Consider the following 14520-nt stretch of genomic DNA (forward strand, 5'->3'; position numbering starts at 1 on the left):
AAAAATATGATGGATTGAACTACAAGAGTCAAATGTTGATAATCACTCAAAATATTCTTACATAAGTAACCTGACAAAATAGAATATATTAAATATAACAAGTTAGAAGACCATAACAAAATACGTATGAACTATAAGTCTTTATGGTACAGAATATAATCATTTTCTTCCGAGTTGCTCATTTACTTTTGTTACTTTGTATCTACGATTTTAGTTACTTTATATTCTTTGTTGTGTATGTCTGTTTTCCATGTCTGGTCTTTGTCCCTGGATTACGTTCTTTTGATTACCGCTATAACCTTGGTTCCCTTGATTACTCTTTATAAGTTAAGTTGTATAACTTAAAGAGTAAAAAAAAATACAAGTTACAAGCAAGTTAGAGCAATAAAGGATTCTTCAATAATATTTGTTTTTATTAATATACGGTGTATAAAAATCAATTGCACTTGGAGATAAGTACCTACATTGAATCATAATACTAAGAAAACAATATAATAAATTATGAATTAACACATCATATGACATGACATAGCATTATAAAGATGTTCACTGCTCATGTCCAGTCATTTTTATGTCAGATTGTTGTACTCCTCTACCCATTTCATTGCATTGATATTTTTTACTTAGTGATCCCCACTTTTATTTTCATAATTTGATTAAACACATCTTAACATAATATTTCGACATTTTTTTATGAAATTCTTGTTATTTCTTCTGCGTATAAAGCCTTTTAAGACAAAACCTATGGAAAATCATGTGAAATTTTCCAAGGCTTATGTTTCAAAAAGAAGCACACTGACCCATCATTTTATTTTCTACATTCTAGCATAAAAAGATCTTAACAGATTTTACAACCCTCTAAAATCCTTATAATCTTTAAACACAGCAGTGAATATCCTTAAGGAAAACAAAACAAATAGATTTTTTTCTCAGATTAGCTCTAATGTTCTATGTAAGCTGTAGGTTCATGACCTTGTAAAAGGGATTACTGATAGTAATTTCTTATTAACGCATTAGGTTAACCATATGGCAATATTCCAAGTATTAAACAGGATCCAGCTTTTCAGAAGTACAAATACTCTTTCTGCAATTTAATTGTTGTAGACAAGCGATAAACTTATATTTTAAAAGTTTTCAAATTATCAAGTAAATGGAGCATTTTGGCACTTTTCAAGCTTTAAGACAAAGGAGGCACAACAGGAGAAGTTTTGTGCAGATGGGCTTCATTTCAACAGCCAGCTGTTATTACTCAGTACTGTTTCGATTTGTTACCTTGGTAAACTATGCAAGACATATTAATAGTTTATTATAGCAAGACTTATTTGCCTAGCCAATTTCAATTTTAAGTGCAATCACTTTACTTTTGTTTTTATAACAAGTTTAAAATTAAAAGTCTTTTTGTTTTTTTTAAGTAAAAGTATATGATACTCCAATTATTAGTTACGTAGGACAAATTGGTATAATGTAAAACAGATTTCTACCAAGAGAGCTCTATAAATCACTCACTAAGCTAGCTAGATTTGTGTTGAAATTGGAACTGGTCTATTAAGAATCAGTTACAGATTACACAGCCAACCTAAGATTTTTATTTCCATTTTGAGATAAGGTACATGAAGAGTTATCGTTCTTTATTTGCTTTGATAAAGTTGATGTTAGTTTGAGATTAATGTATTAAAAACACAGATTGCAAACTTTGCAATAAAATAAAACAAAATACTCCTACCCGTCTCTTTGAAATATATTTGTAGTTATTGATATATTAACTCAATCTAAAAAAGAGCCATTAAGCAAACAAAGACCATCCAGCTCTTGAATGGTATAAACTTGTCATTTACACCATTTACAATCTTCCCATTCCCAATTGTCCTTAAACCCACCCCGCCCCCATAGAAACCCCCCGCCCCCATAAAAACCCCCCACCCTCATGAAATCCCAATTGCATATTTCTAATCAGTTATTTTATTTTTCAACATTTAAATTATCATTTGTAATTTCATATTAATGAATACTTTCCCGTTCAATTTCTCTTCCTTTCCATTCAAATTCTCCACCCCCCTATATAAATACCCATCCCCAATCCGCATTCTCCATTCATCCATATGCCATTAAATGGGAAATTTTCTGTATTCTTTCAATATTTGAAATCACAAATCGATAGATTTCCAATGTACGCATACAATTACTGAAATTCTGTACACTTTGTACATTTACAAAATGGCTGACGGTAAGCTACATACCTATTGTGAAATCCAGTAGCTCGATTATTATTATTTAAAAAAAAATGTTCTAATTATAATAGCTTCTATCAAATTTGTCAATAAAAAACGCTGGTATTCTACATTCTTTATACTTTTTTTCGCTAAATCTACATAGCCATTTATTATTAAGGTATACATTTTTTTTAAGTATTCCTTCTTTTCCGTTCAATATGCACAATATCCACTCCCCATCCATATTCTCCATTCATTCATATACAATAAAATGGGAAGAATTTTCTGTACTCTATCAACATTTGAAATAACAAATCGATGTGGCTGAATGTACAATTAAGACAAAAAAAAAAATAGATTTTATGATACCACAACGAGGTTGAATTACATAAATGCATCTCGCAGCTATGACGATGATTTTGGACATATTAATGTCTATAATATGCTTCTACCGAATTATTTCTCTTCCCAGCTTTCTATGTAGGAGATAACTTATAAAATTACAATATGTCCAAAATGTTCAATAAGTTCGATTAAACATTAAATGTAAGATTCCAGAATTTTTAATTATTGAAAAAATTGATAAAAGCTATCATAAATGGAAAACGCTTATATTCGGGCAGCAAGATTTCAGAACTGGTATATAGCTTACTCTCAGCCATTTTGTACATGTACAAGGTGTACAGGATTTCGGCATCAACGAATATATTGATTTTGGACTAGAGAATACAGCACTTCATCAATGGAGTATACAAGAAAACACCTCTCTGAAGACAGTTAAATTGAATTATCATCCACCTGCAAGATATTTGAAGAATTGTGGTCCAAATCTAAGTTTATTAAAATGCTGTTTCGACGGGAGGAAAATATTGTATATGCCAATAATTTGAGCCTTCCTTCATTCCAATATATGTTCGATTGTATTAAGAATAATGTGTGTCGCAAATTAGACGATTTTTTTGCTATAGTAGGCATTTCATGCTATTTCATGTCGGACGAGTCAGTGCTTGACTATATTTTAGCTATGATTCCACCGTCAGAAAAGAAGTTATACTTAAAAGCAATGCATACCTTAATTAAAAAATGGCTATGTAGGTTTAGTGAAAAAAGGTATACACTTTAACCTTTGTTCAATAAACAAACTAACCCTTATTATTTAAAGCAAACTTCAATATCATTGAACAGTAATGTCTCTAATAAAACAATATGAAGTAAGTTAACAAACAAAGCCTTCTTGATGGCTTATAAAAAAACTATTTTGAACCCACAATTAGGTATTAATTAATAAATGCATCCCGCTATTAAGATTAGGATGTTGAACATTTCAATGTCAATATTATAATCATATCGAAGCATTTCCCTTCCCAGCTATCTAGGTAAGAGGTAACTTACATTATGTTCAAAATGTTCAATGATTTCTTTACAACATTATGAAAAAAAATCTTTTTACTTTGTTGATTAGAAAAAATGTCTTCTGAATACTTTAATCTGCAGAGTTCATTATTGTTTTTTTCCAAAACTGAAGTATTCTTTGTGATCAGAATTAAATTGGTAACAAACAAAACCAAATGTATATCTCAAATAATCAATATGATCATTGAACAGAAAACTTTCGTTTATACCTAGGCAAAATCCGTGTGTTGTTCACAACTGGTGCAATGTGTGCCATCTTTCTGCTGTCTTGTGGAATAATGTAAATGGAGAATTTCTATCATTATCTGTCTATACGATACAACTATCTTTGTCGTTTAATCCATTATATTAAAGATCGGGAAGGACATTTTCCAGTCATTGAGAGGACGGCACACAAACAAATCCTATGATCATCGTGCATCCTAACATAAAATAAAATATGAAACAAACAGTGTCACACTTATTCACAATTGATCTTTGACGATATACACATATATATATATGAAATCCATATCTCTCAAACCTGTGCATTGGGGACAAAATCAGAATATTTAAAATTGCGTGTATGTATTTTAATGGTTTTAAATTGTACCAGAAAAAAAATGGATTGATATTCATTTTGACGAATCTGAGTTTTGTGAATACATAATTGTCAGGACATGTAATGTAGAATGTGTCGTGAAAAAGATATCACGCTTCGTAGAGACATTTATAATATCCCTGTTTACATTAACTGACATTTGTATGTAATGTGAAATTCGAATTATGATCTGACGATGCTAAAGTACATTATTGATTGTTTGATAAGAAGAAATGCTATATAGAAAAAAGCAGCCCTATTAGGGTATACAAGAACTTATGTTTTAGTGAATATTAGAAAGCAACGCCATTATGCAAATATTCTCTAGATTTCGCTCAGGACTTGAGGGAAACCTTTCCTAGAAATGTGCTAGAAACATAATTTAACAGGATATTTTAAATCAGGCCTTTATATAAAACAATACGTATTCTTCTTTTATTTTTAGGATATAAATATAAGTTTCTATTAGCCATTTGTCCCATCTATTCAACATTGTACTTCAATTTACCTGTTTTTTTAGCATAAAATAAAGTAGATAGCTATCCCAGTTGCTTCAGTTTCTTCATTTTCAATTCTTTTTTTTTCAACAAATGTTCCAAATAGACAGTGTCATTTTCCTCGACTCTGCAAACAAAAAGAATTCTGTTTATGGAAGACAAATATATAATATAAATTTCATAATTTGTATTCAACAACACAAGACAGGGATTTTTGTTGAAAAAATTTATATTTTTCAAAATCAAATTCTAACCTAAAATGGGTCATTTAGGCATCGGCCCCCAAGATGAACTTTTTGAAAATTTTGATCTGATTTCGTTTTTCTAAATTCTCTTTCAAAAATTTACTTATATGAAATTTGATTTAAAAAAAAAAAACAGACAGTGATTTTCGTGCTGAGTAAGTGTTTCTATTTACAAATAATTTTCAAAATAAGACCAAAATATAAATTTAGGCTGAATAAAGCACGTCAGTGACCGTTTCGAAAAATGATAACATTCAATAGTGATTGAATTGATTAATTAATTCAGCAACGATGTTAGAATTGTAATACACAGATAGTGCTTTAATTGTACAAGTAATCAATCATTTTTTTTGTGCGATGTACATTGTTAAAAGGTCTTTATGTTTGGTTCAGTGTACAGGAGATTTTTTTTTACTTATACTTGGCATTCATGACGTTAAATTTAAATTGTAATTCGATTAATTACAATTGCAAAATATATGTAATTCATTTAATTAAATGTCCGAACTCATGTAATGGCAATAATAATTTGACTGAAATATTATTCATATATTAAGTTTTAATCAATTATTATCAACCCTTATTGACAGTTTTTTTTTTCGATCGAAAATAAGGTGATTTGTAATTCATACATCCTTCGATTTTACATACTCGTACGAAACAATTTATTCTTTCTATTGTGAATCTATTTTTGACGACCATAAAGTTATGACATATTTCAGTCTGAAATGCGTAAATGTTCATCTTAAAAAGTCACTTTGAAATATGGCATTTTTCGCTAGATATAGAGGGCATTTTATCGATATAACTAATGTAGTAAGACAGCAAAAACAAATTTTATCTCATTGGATTTGCGATGCAATTAATGACAAGACGACGTCATTCAATAATTGTGAACAAACATTTGTTTAAAAACATTTTACCTCTATTCACAAGGCGTGATATAATGCAGACCGCAATCTTTCATGTCTATGAGATTTTATCCATGTGGTGACATGTCACTTCATTATAGAATTAAATAGTTACGCCTACAACTCTGAAATAGTTTTGTTCTTCATAGTCGTTTTATGGCATATTTATTTACATGGGTCAGATAGATAAAAGGCGCTTAACAATCTAAACCCCGTCTTGTTTGTACGCTTGTTCAAAAAAATCTAAGGACATTTTACAAAATATGAACCACATCCTTGTGTATCCTATCCATGAATAGATTTGTTTTTATCAATTAACGTGGATATTCGAGTCACACGATTGAAAGCAAATATTTAGAATTATGTATTTTCTACTTTATGTATCAAGTATTTGAAAACCCAAACTTCGACTAACTCAATTATATAGGAGATTTTGTTTTAACTGACGCACATTATTTTCATTCAAGTTTGTATCATCAATTAAATGGTTAAATTGAGATACACTAAATATTTCAAATGTCTTCTTTTCTGTACATTAATTATATATTAATGACGCCTCCTTTTTTTATTGAAATGCCTAATACCTACAATTACTCCCCAACTTGTTAGGAGGGAGACATGCATTTTGGAGAAAAAAAATACAAACTAAATATTTTTACCGGTCATTATTTTTGCCATACAATCAACCATGTAAACGCGATATTGGCAACGTCTAAGGACCGGATGTGCAGATTTTTTTCTCCTAAACGAAGATTTTAGAGAATTAATGTGATAAAACTCAAGTTTTGGGATATTCCGACGAATAGGAGACATGGGAGCATGGACCAGGTGCACCGATAGGGTAAGCGGCCCCTGCTTTTCTAGAAACACTCACCGAGTTGCTCATAAAAAGTCAAGTCCGGGGTAGACAAACGAGGAAAGGCAAACCATGACCCGTTGAATAACTCAGTTTTCATGGTGCTGATGGATACATCATAACAATCCACGAGTTCATGATGACGACCATAAAACTTCTGTAGTGATGACTTCAATCTTGTAGCAATATAACCCTGTTCCAGAAGCCTATTTGTCAGACTTTTAGGGCGATACAAAAAGTCTGCGTAGTTTCGGCAAGCTCTGGCATAGCGTATGAGTTGTGATATGAACACTCCATACGCAGGAGCCGAAGGGATGTTGCCACAGATGAAAGGAAAGTTGACAATTCTGAATGAAAAGTAATCACATTTGTGGTAAAGTTTGGTCAATAATTTTCCTTTACTATCGATTTCGAAGTGTAGCTCAGGAAATTAGAGCTTTTCATAGAATTTTGATGGCAAGTCGAATGTTATTCTTGTAAATTAATTGATAATATACGTTTAATTTGCTCCTGGCATAATTACAAGCAATCACCATCTATACCCCCTACGTCACGTAAAGTCTACAACAATTCGTCAACGGAATAGAATTTTTTCTTAAGCCCATTAATTGCTTCTGCAACACTTGCTGCGGCTATCACTGATGGTTTGTGCATAATAAATCCCATTTCAGTAAATTGCATACGTAAATGAATTTTTGAGCATGTCTTGTCTCGCAAATTAACTGCAATTGTCATTAAATTCAAAAAATGATCAGAAAATCAGTAGGTGTAACGGATAACAATCCCCAGTTCAGTGTTCTCAAAACTGATGATTCCATTGCATACATGTCTTTCAGGGTGAAATAATTTCCTGCACATGAAATAAGTTTTTGTGGTTTTATTGGATCTGTTTTCCCTAGTTTTGATGCAACAAGTAATCCAACAGCCCCCAAAAGTTGCAGTTGTGTCCGATCAATATCTATCAATGACATGTACCTATCAATATAATTCACTGCTAGAAGTGCTACATTATCCGTTGATTCTTCTTCTTCACATAATTCAATCATCCATTCGATTGTCAATTACGTACGTACGGTTTAATGTCTGTTTGAATAATTTGAAAATAGTTTTCTTTTGGACGATACCTGCCCTCTGTGGCAAACAAAGTTGTCAACACTTTTCTTCCGACAGATGCGATATTTCGTTGACATTGTACTGAACCGTTTGAAATTCAAAGGATTTAAAGTTGGTGCATACAGGGTTATCTAATTCAGATTCATAACATTCTAAATCCATTTTCTACATTATAGTTTATAAAAATAACATCAATAAAGTCTCGTCAGCTCACGAGGTGTGCCAGTTGCAAAACCAAAATAATCCAGCCCATATTTATAGTCTATTTCCAACATTTAGAATTATTATTGTGAACAATCAACAAATCAAGAGTGCATAAATGCACTCGTAAATATCGGATATTTCCTTGCTTTTATTATGATTATATCAAAACTTTCCTATCATTCTAGGTAAAGGTGAATCAAAATTAATTGTCCATCATAAGGTACTGTATAAAATGATTTAACAAATAAAATTTAATTGGTCAAAAAGCCACTTAAAAGCGCTTTAACAGAAATCGTTCGACGTTCTCAAGGCAGCTAGCAATATAATCAGGACGCTCTTAATTATGCAAATATGATTAGCCTTACAGCTATTATCATTAAAGTAAATCATAATGTGATCTTAAAGTCAATAAGAAGCAACACTGTTGGTCCATTTTTATCTTTTTGGTAACATATGGATGTTTATATCAAATCTCTTTTTATAAGTTTAAAACAAAGTGAGATGAGTATCAATTAATGTTTGAATTGATAGATTGAAAGGCCACAATTTTATCCATTTAAGATCTCTTGCAAAGTTCTATACCTCAACATTTTTATTACACATCACACCATTCCCTATCCCAGTTTTCTACATTGAAAAAGATTAAGTACATAAGCATAATGTACATTTCAAATTAATACAATAACACAATATTTGAGTAGTCAACACACCTCAGAGAGAGCAAAACGCCCTGGAGAAAAAAAAAAAATTAAATATTGTTCACTGTAAAATATTATGTCATGAATACTATCTATGGATGTACCAGTATACAAAATGTCCCCTCCCCAGCTAGGTAAAGGAAACTGTACACATTAGATGTGATGTTTTCGGTGGGAAAGTGCTATTTCACATAGTATGACAATGTTATCAATAGTGTTCGAAATAGATGTGATGAGCATGTATGATTTAGGTACAAATGTATCAAATATAATGGGCATATATATATATAATAGGAGTGCTGCTGGCGTCTTTTGTGATGGGCATGTACAATTTTGTGATGAAAAGGCTGTTTCAAGTAGTATCGCTATGTTCAGAGTACAGTCTATTTCAGATGTGAAGAGGGTATATGTTTGATTTGGAAAGTGATACTGCAAATAGTACGGCCATATGAAGAGTACAATTCACATCAGATGGTTTCTTTTCAGAAGAAATTACTAGTCTCAGTAGTAAGCCAAATTATGCCAACATTCCGTATTATATGTTATGACTTCGTACTTGCCATTTCAAGTAGTATGGTCATGTTAAGTGTACAGTACAATCAGATGTAATGAGCATGTTTGATTTTGGTAGGAAAGTGCTTTTTCAAGTGGTATGGCTATATTAATAGTAGGGTTTGAATAACATATGATGGATATGTATGATTTTGGTTAGGAATTGCACTTTGAAGTAGTATGGCAATAGTTATAGTACAGTCCGCGTCAAATAAGATGAACATGTATATTTTAAGTAGGAAAATGCTATGATAGGTATTATGGCTATGCTAAAAATACGGTACAAATTTGATGTGGTGAGTGTAAATGTTTTGGGTAGGAAAGCGCTAGTTCAAATAGTACCGATATATTTTGAGCACATACGAAAAAGATGGAATCAACAAGTACACTTTTTGTATGAAAACCCGTTCTTACGTTGCCAGTCAAGGTTTAGAGTACATAAGGTATGGTTCGCTATATCAAGAGGACGATACAAATCAGAGATAAGAACATGTATAAATATGTATGAATTTAGTAGGAAAGTACTATTTTAGCTACCTGCCCATGTCAGCAGTAGAAGTCAGAGAAAATGTAATGACTATGAATATTTTGGGGTAGGAAAGGGCTATTTCAAGGTCTTTGGCTATATTGAGAGAGAAGTCGGCAACTGATGCGAGAATCACATATGTGTTTGGTAGTTAAGTGCTATCTCAAGTGATTTGGCCATATGATGTGTACTGTCCACATCAGATGTGATTTTTTCGGTGGGAAAGTGCTATTTCACATAGTATGACAATGTTATCAATAGGGTTCGAAATAGATATGATGAGCATGTATGATTTAGGTACAAATGTATCAAATATAATGAGCATATATATTTATGTTGGAAAGTGCTGTTTGAAGAAGTTTGGCTATATATATTAGGAGTGCTGCTGGCGTCTTTTGTGATGGGCATGTACAATTTTGTGATGAAAATGCTGTTTCAAGTAGTATGGCTATGTTCAGAGTACAGTCTATTTCAGATGTGAAAAGGGTATATGTTTGATTTGGAAAGTGATACTGCAAGTAGTATGTCCATATGAAGAGTTCAATTCACATCAGATAGTTTCTTTTTAGTAGAAACTACTAGTCTCAGTAGTAAGCCAATTTATGCCATCACTCCGTATTATATGTGATGACTTCGTACTTGCCATTTCAAGTAGTATGGTCATGTTAAGTGTACAGTACAATCAGGTGTAATGAGCATGTTTGATTTTGGTAGGAAAGTGCTTTTTCAAGTGGTATGGCTACATTAATAGTAGGGTTTGAATAACATATGATGGATATGTATGATTTTGGTTAGGAATTGCACTTTGAAGTAGTATGGCAATAGTTATAGTATAGTCCACGTCAAATAAGATGAACATGTATATTTTGAGTAGGAAAATGCTATGATAGGTATTATGGCTATGCTAAAAATACGGTACAAATTTGATGTGATGGGTGTGAATGTTTTGGGTAGGAAAGCGCTAGTTCAAATAGTACCGATATATTTTGAGCACATACGAAAAAGATGGAATCAACAAGTACACTTTTTGTATGAAAACCCGTTCTTACGTTGCCACTCAAGGTTTAGAGTACATAAGGTATGGTTCGCTATATCAAGAGGACGATACAAATCAGATATAAGAACATGTATAAATATGTATGAATTTAGTAGGAAAGTACTATTTTAGCTACCTGCCCATGTCAGCAGTAGAAGTCAGAGAAAATGTAATGACTATGAATATTTTGGGGTAGGAAAGGGCTATTTCAAGTTATTTGGCTATATTGAGAGAGAAGTCGGCAACTGATGCGAGAATCACATATGTGTTTGGTAGTTAAGGGCTATCTCAAGTGATTTGGCCATATGATGTGTACTGTCCACATCAGATGTGATTTTTTCGGTGGGAAAGTACTATTTCACATAGTATGACAATGTTATAAATAGGGTTCGAAATAGATATGATGAACATGTATGCTTTAGGTACAAATGTATCAAATATAATGAGCATATATATTTATGTTGGAAAGTGCTGTTTGAAGAAGTTTGGCTATATATATTAGGAGTGCTGCTGGCGTCTTTTGTGATGGGCATGTACAATTTTGTGATGAAAATGCTGTTTCAAGTAGTATGGCTATGTTCAGAGTACAGTCTATTTCAGATGTGAAGAGGGTATATGTTTGATTTGGAAAGTGATACTGCAAGTAGTATGTCCATATGAAGAGTTCAATTCACATCAGATAGTTTCTTTTTAGTAGAAACTACTAGTCTCAGTAGTAAGCCAATTTATGCCATCACTCCGTATTATATGTGATGACTTCGTACTTGCCATTTCAAGTAGTATGGTCATGTTAAGTGTACAGTACAATCAGATGTAATGGGCATGTTTGATTTTGGTAGGAAAGTGCTTTTTCAAGTGGTATGGCTACATTAATAGTAGGGTTTGAATAACATATGATGGATATGTATGATTTTGGTTAGGAATTGCACTTTGAAGTAGTATGGCAATAGTTATAGTATAGTCCGCGTCAAATAAGATGAACATGTATATTTTGAGTAGGAAAATGCTATGATAGGTATTATGGCTATGCTAAAAATACGGTACAAATTTGATGTGATGGGTGTGAATGTTTTGGGTAGGAAAGCGCTAGTTCAAATAGTACCGATATATTTTGAGCACATACGAAAAAGATGGAATCAACAAGTACACTTTTTGTATGAAAACCCGTTCTTACGTTGCCACTCAAGGTTTAGAGTACATAAGGTATGGTTCGCTATATCAAGAGGACGATACAAATCAGATATAAGAACATGTATAAATATGTATGAATTTAGTAGGAAAGTACTATTTTAGCTACCTGCCCATGTCAGCAGTAGAAGTCAGAGAAAATGTAATGACTATGAATATTTTGGGGTAGGAAAGGGCTATTTCAAGTTCCTTGGCTATATTGAGAGAGAAGTCGGCAACTGATGCGAGAATCACATATGTGTTTGGTAGTTAAGTGCTATCTCAAGTGATTTGGCCATATGATGTGTACTGTCCACATCAGATGTGATTTTTTCGGTGGGAAAGTGCTATTTCACATAGTATGACAATGTTATCAATAGGGTTCGAAATAGATATGATGAGCATGTATGATTTAGGTACAAATGTATCAAATATAATGAGCATATATATTTATGTTGGAAAGTGCTGTTTGAAGAAGTTTGGCTATATATATTAGGAGTGCTGCTGGCGTCTTTTGTGATGGGCATGTACAATTTTGTGATGAAAATGCTGTTTCAAGTAGTATGGCTATGTTCAGAGTACAGTCTATTTCAGATGTGAAGAGGGTATATGTTTGATTTGGAAAGTGATACTGCAAGTAGTATGTCCATATGAAGAGTTCAATTCACATCAGATAGTTTCTTTTTAGTAGAAACTACTAGTCTCAGTAGTAAGCCAATTTATGCCATCACTCCGTATTATATGCGATGACTTCGTACTTGCCATTTCAAGTAGTATGGTCATGTTAAGTGTACAGTACAATCAGATGTAATGAGCATGTTTGATTTTGGTAGGAAAGTGCTTTTTCAAGTGGTATGGCTACATTAATAGTAGGGTTTGAATAACATATGATGGATATGTATGATTTTGGTTAGGAATTGCACTTTGAAGTAGTATGGCAATAGTTATAGTATAGACCGCGTCAAATAAGATGAACATGTATATTTTGAGTAGGAAAATGCTATGATAGGTATTATGGCTATGCTAAAAATACGGTACAAATTTGATGTGATGGGTGTGAATGTTTTGGGTAGGAAAGCGCTAGTTCAAATAGTACCGATATATTTTGAGCACATACGAAAAAGATGGAATCAACAAGTACACTTTTTGTATGAAAACCCGTTCTTACGTTGCCACTCAAGGTTTAGAGTACATAAGGTATGGTTCGCTATATCAAGAGGACGATACAAATCAGATATAAGAACATGTATAAATATGTATGAATTTAGTAGGAAAGTACTATTTTAGCTACCTGCCCATGTCAGCAGTAGAAGTCAGAGAAAATGTAATGACTATGAATATTTTGGGGTAGGAAAGGGCTATTTCAAGTTCCTTGGCTATATTGAGAGAGAAGTCGGCAACTGATGCGAGAATCACATATGTGTTTGGTAGTTAAGTGCTATCTCAAGTGATTTGGCCATATGATGTGTACTGTCCACATCAGATGTGATTTTTTCGGTGGGAAAGTGCTATTTCACATAGTATGACAATGTTATCAATAGGGTTCGAAATAGATATGATGAGCATGTATGATTTAGGTACAAATGTATCAAATATAATGAGCATATATATTTATGTTGGAAAGTGCTGTTTGAAGAAGTTTGGCTATATATATTAGGAGTGCTGCTGGCGTCTTTTGTGATGGGCATGTACAATTTTGTGATGAAAATGCTGTTTCAAGTAGTATGGCTATGTTCAGAGTACAGTCTATTTCAGATGTGAAGAGGGTATATGTTTGATTTGGAAAGTGATACTGCAAGTAGTATGTCCATATGAAGAGTTCAATTCACATCAGATAGTTTCTTTTTAGTAGAAACTACTAGTCTCAGTAGTAAGCCAATTTATGCCATCACTCCGTATTATATGTGATGACTTCGTACTTGCCATTTCAAGTAGTATGGTCATGTTAAGTGTACAGTACAATCAGATGTAATGAGCATGTTTGATTTTGGTAGGAAAGTGCTTTTTCAAGTGGTATGGCTACATTAATAGTAGGGTTTGAATAACATATGATGGATATGTATGATTTTGGTTAGGAATTGCACTTTGAAGTAGTATGGCAATAGTTATAGTATAGTCCGCGTCAAATAAGATGAACATGTATATTTTGAGTAGGAAAATGCTATGATAGGTATTATGGCTATGCTAAAAATACGGTACAAATTTGATGTGGTGGGTGTACATGTTTTGGGTAGGAAAGCGCTAGTTCAAATAGTACCGATATATTTTGAGCACATACGAAAAAGATGGAATCAACAAGTACACTTTTTGTATGAAAACCCGTTCTTACGTTGCCACTCAAGGTTTAGAGTACATTAGGTATGGTTCGCTATATCAAGAGGACGATACAAATCAGATATAAGAACATGTATGAATATGTATGAATTTAGTAGGAAAGTACTATTTTTAGCTACATGCCCATGTCAGCAGTAGAAGTCAGAGAAAATGTAATGACTATGAATATTTTGGGGTA

At 32.5% G+C, this 14520-nt stretch overlaps 1 protein-coding gene and 1 long non-coding RNA gene across 12 annotated transcripts in view; both read right to left on the reverse strand.

Annotated features, from left to right (window-relative positions):
- LOC148605161 (BTB/POZ domain-containing protein 6-B-like) overlaps positions 1 to 14520 on the reverse strand; it is a 129817-nt gene that overhangs the window by 81598 nt on the left and 33699 nt on the right. The window lies entirely within an intron of this gene.
- The window catches only part of LOC148605164 (uncharacterized), a 31880-nt gene continuing 20744 nt past the window's right edge, over positions 3385 to 14520 (reverse strand). For both annotated transcript variants that reach the window (XR_015915892.1, XR_015915893.1), the window contains exons 9-10: positions 4712 to 4827; positions 3385 to 4045 (exon numbers count right to left, since the gene is read on the reverse strand). This is a non-coding gene — a long non-coding RNA (uncharacterized LOC148605164). The remainder of the gene's footprint in view (positions 4046 to 4711; positions 4828 to 14520) is intronic.

This window comes from Perna viridis, chromosome 10 (assembly GCF_037379345.1).
Source record: "Perna viridis isolate PV_CMFRI_1.1 ecotype Kerala chromosome 10, ASM3737934v1, whole genome shotgun sequence".
Lineage (NCBI taxonomy): Eukaryota > Metazoa > Mollusca > Bivalvia > Mytilida > Mytilidae > Perna > Perna viridis.